Below are 5,000 nucleotides of genomic sequence, written 5' to 3' on the forward strand. Positions count from 1 at the left end.
GTTCAGGGAGGCCATTCAGGCCTGCGGTTGTATTATCTAGTTTAAGTTGAAAAGATGTTGAACTGTAAGTTGGAAGAGAAGAAGCAGGAAAGATGGTTAGATATCATCAGGTGCAGCTAGGATCCGAAAGGTTGTTGTACAGACCTTTTAGTGATGCTTACAGTTCACCTTGTTGTACAGACCTTCTAGTAATGCTTACAGTTCACCTTGTTGTGCAGACCTTCTAGTAATGCTTACAGTTCACCTTGTTGCGCAGACCTCCTTGTAATGCTTACAGTTCACCTTGTTGCGCAGACCTCCTAGTAATGCTTACAGTTCACCTTGTTGCGCAGACCTCCTTGTAATGCTTACAGTTCACCTTGTTGCGCAGACCTCCTAGTAATGCTTACAGTTCACCTTGTTGCGCAGACCTCCTAGTAATGCTTACAGTTCACCTTGTTGCGCAGACCTCCTAGTAATGCTTACAGTTCACCTTGTTGCGCAGACCTCCTAGTAATGCTTACAGTTCACCTTGTTGCGCAGACCTCCTAGTAATGCTTACAGTTCACCTTGTTGCGCAGACCTCCTAGTAATGCTTACAGTTCACCTTGTTGCGCAGACCTCCTAGTAATGCTTACAGTTCACCTTGTTGCGCAGACCTCCTAGTAATGCTTACAGTTCACCTTGTTGCGCAGACCTCCTAGTAATGCTTACAGTTCACCTTGTTGCGCAGACCTCCTAGTAATGCTTACAGTTCACCTTGTTGCACAGACCTCCTAGTAATGCTTACAGTTCACCTTGTTGCACAGACCTCCTAGTAATGCTTACAGTTCACCTTGTTGCACAGACCTCCTAGTAATGCTTACAGTTCACCTTGTTGCACAGACCTCCTAGTAATGCTTACAGTTCACCTTGTTGCGCAGACCTCCTAGTAATGCTTACAGTTCACCTTGTCCCGCAGACCTTCTCGTAATGCTTACAGTTCACCTTGTCCCGCAGACCTTCTAGTAATGCTTACAGTTCACCTTGTCGCGCAGACCTTCTAGTAACGCTTACAGTTCACCTTGTCGCGCAGACCTTCTAGTAACGCTTACAGTTCACCTTGTTGCGCAGACCTTCTAGTAACGCTTACAGTTCACCTTGTTGCGCAGACCTCCTTGTAACGCTTACAGTTCACCTTGTTGCGCAGACCTCCTAGTAACGCTTACAGTTCACCTTGTCCCGCAGACCTCCTAGTAATGCTTACAGTTCACCTTGTTGCGCAGACCTCCTAGTAATGCTTACAGTTCACCTTGTCGCGCAGACCTTCTAGTAACGCTTACAGTTCACCTTGTCGCGCAGACCTTCTAGTAACGCTTACAGTTCACCTTGTCGCGCAGACCTTCTAGTAACGCTTACAGTTCACCTTGTCGCGCAGACCTTCTAGTAACGCTTACAGTTCACCTTGTCGCGCAGACCTTCTAGTAACGCTTACAGTTCACCTTGTCGCGCAGACCTTCTAGTAACGCTTACAGTTCACCTTGTCGCGCAGACCTTCTAGTAACGCTTACAGTTCACCTTGTCGCACAGACCTTCTAGTAACGCTTACAGTTCACCTTGTCGCGCAGACCTTCTAGTAATGCTTACAGTTCACCTTGTCCCGCAGACCTCCTAGTAATGCTTACAGTTCACCTTGTGCCGTACATTGATGACACTAACCCCTAGCATCTAATATTCTAAGATATATGATTGTTCATTTATTTCATTGTTCTTACGTTAGGACCTGAACAATACTGGTAGATGTATTTTATAAGACCTAAACAATATTGGTAGATGTATTTTATAAGACCTAAACAATACTGGTAGATGTATTTTATAAGACCTAAACAATACTGGTAGATGTATTTTATAAGACCTAAACAATACTGGTAGATGTATTTTATAAGACCTAAACAATACTGGTAGATGTATTTTATAAGACCTAAACAATACTGGTAGATGTATTTTATAAGACCTAAACAATACTGGTAGATGTATTTTATAAGACCTAAACAATACTGGTAGATGTATTCTAGATTATTAGCATAAGTTTTCTTATTAACTAACGAAAACATTTACATTTATTTCTAATGTAGAATGTGGTAGACCGTTTGCACGAACGAACGTCAGAGGGAAAAGGCAGATCATCTTCCCGGACGAAATCAGAGAGTTCCTCAGGAGTCCAGTAAGTACCAAAAAAAAAAAAAAAAAAAAAAAAAAAAAAAAAAAAAAAAAAAAAAAAAAAAAAAAATTACTATTATTTCAGGATGTCAGTGTTTTAAAAAAAAAATTACTGTATTATTTCAGGATGTCAGTGTTATTAAAAAAAATTACTGTATTATTTCAGGATGTCAGTGTTATTAAAAAAAATTACTGTATTATTTCAGGATGTCAGTGTTATTAAAAAAAAAAAAAAGAAAAACTACTGTATTATTTCAGGATGTCAGTGTTATATATATATATATATATATATATATATATAATATATATATATATATATATATATATATATATATATATATATATATATATATAAATTACTGTATTATTTCAGGATGTCAGTGTTATTTATACTTTCTTATATAGTGTATCTGGTCCAGGTTTGATTAGTTTGCTCTTTTAAGTAGGGATTTCTTCATTAATACCTAAGTTGAGAATGTTACAGCATTAATGTGCAGCAACTATTTTGCTTATTATTTTGTAAAAGTGATTGTAATAGCTAAGAGTTTAAAATTGTCTCGGCAAACCAGTGCAAAGAACATATCCATTTAGTAATTACTATTAAGAATTTCTTCCTTAGTATTCTTCTGTTAAAAAGCACCTTTTTTTTCATGTACTGAGCCAATTCCAAAATATTTATCTATGCCTAAAAATTTAGGCCAGTTCAAAAGACAATGTCTACAGGAACACAAAGTACCGCTCAATTCGTATTCGATAACTAAGTATTATTATTATTATTATTATTATTATTATTATTGTTGTTGTTGTTGTTGTTGTTATTATTATTACTCCTACTTGGTAGGCTACAACCCTAGTTGGAAAAGCAAGACGCTATAAGCCCTAGGGCTCCAACAGGGAAAATAGCCCAGTGAGGAAAGGAAAAAAGGAAAAGTAAAATATTTTAAGAAGAGTAACAACATTAAAATAAATATCTCCTATATAAACTTTAACAAAACAAGAAGAAGAGAAATTATATAGAATAGTGTGCCCAAGTGTACCCTCAAGCAAGAGAACTCTACCCCAAGACAATGGACGACCATGGTACATAGGCTATTATTATTATTATTATTACTATCAGAGCTATAACGCTAGTTGGAAAAGCAAGATGCTATAAGCCAAGGGGCTCCAACAGGGAAAAATAACCCAGTGAGGAAAGGAAATAAGGAAATAAATAAATGAAGAGAACAAATTAACAATAAATCATTCTAAAATAAGTAACAACGTCAAAACAGATATGTCATATATAAACTATTAACAACATCAAAAACAAATATGTCATAAATAAACTATAAAAAGACTCATGTCCGCCTGGTCAACAAAAAAGCATTTGCTCCAACTTTGAACTTTTGAAGTTCTACTGATTCAACTACCCGATTAGGAGGATCATCACACAATCCAAGTTGGGATCCTCTTATCATCATTGCTATCCTTATCTATTTCAGTGTTTATTAATGTCTTTTTTTTTTTTTTTGAATCACAGCCAAATAATCCTGCTGCACGTCCCAATTCCTTTGATCCACACGACCCCGATGATCATGATCATCATCACGGTGAGGAAGAGAACCACAACGATCGATTCAACGTACAAGTCCCAACCGTTCGTCCCAGACCTCAGGCTGTCAAGCGAGGGTAACATTGAGTTTATATATATATATATATATATATATATATATATATATATATATATATATATATATATAATGTGTGTGTGTATGTATGTGTGTATGAACATTAACGCTTGATTCTCTATCTAGCTACACTTCTTTTCATTTTAAAAAGATTCATCCCTGGTGTAATTAAGTGTTGTGGATGGGGGGGGGGGCTGTCCACCTACACTGTTTCCTTCGTGAGTAAGCCAAGGTTCCTTATTAAAGGAGATTGGGGGAGAGTTTGGCGCGATTCATTAACACTATTTTCTGGATATTTTCAAACGATCGTCCCAGACCTCAGGCTGTCAAGCAAGGTAACATTGAGTTGTCTGTTTTCAATTGTCCTTTGTATCCATGCCTTCTGTGGTGGATAATGTGGGAGGGTGGGCTGTGGCACCCTAGCAGTACCATCTGAACTCAGTTGAGTCCCTGGTTAGGCTGGAGGAACGTAGAGAGTAGAGGTCCCCTTTTTGTTTTTGTTTCATTTGTTGATGTCGGCTACACCCCAAAATTGAGGGAAGTGCCTTGGTATATGTATGTATGTATCCATTCCTTCTAATTATTTCTTCTTGTTTGCATGTTCTCGTTTGTATACGTACATACATACATACATATACCAAGGCACTTCCCCCAATTTTGGGGGGTAGCCGACATCAACAAATGAAACAAAACAAAAAAGGGGACCTCTACTCTCTACGTTCCTCCCAGCCTAACAAGGGACTCAACCGAGTTCAGCTGGTACTGCTAGGGTGCCACAGCCCACCCTCCCACATTATCCACCACAGATGAAGCTTCATTTGTATACGTAATTTAGTTTAATTCTGAAATGTGTAAGAAAAACTAGCCTATTTCGATTAACTTTTGTTTTTGCTTTTCGTGTGTTCAACTCTCCATATTCTACTTTACATTCATATGGGGTTTTATCGAGAATTGTGTTTTTATCCGGGTAAGTTTGGATAGAATCCAGGCATTCGTCAAATAGGTGGAAGAGGGACAAATTTTATATATATATGTATATATATATATATATAATATATATATATAATATATATATATATATAATATATATATATATAATATATAAATATATAATAATATATATATATATATATATATATATATATATATATATAT

The 5,000-nt window shown here is 36.8% G+C and overlaps 1 pseudogene; it reads left to right on the top strand.

The window, feature by feature from the left end:
• Positions 1–5,000, top strand: part of LOC137619953 (coagulation factor IX-like) — a 32,321-nt pseudogene that overhangs the window by 18,835 nt on the left and 8,486 nt on the right.

The sequence above is a fragment of the Palaemon carinicauda genome, chromosome 26 (genome assembly GCF_036898095.1).
Source record: "Palaemon carinicauda isolate YSFRI2023 chromosome 26, ASM3689809v2, whole genome shotgun sequence".
NCBI lineage: Eukaryota > Metazoa > Arthropoda > Malacostraca > Decapoda > Palaemonidae > Palaemon > Palaemon carinicauda.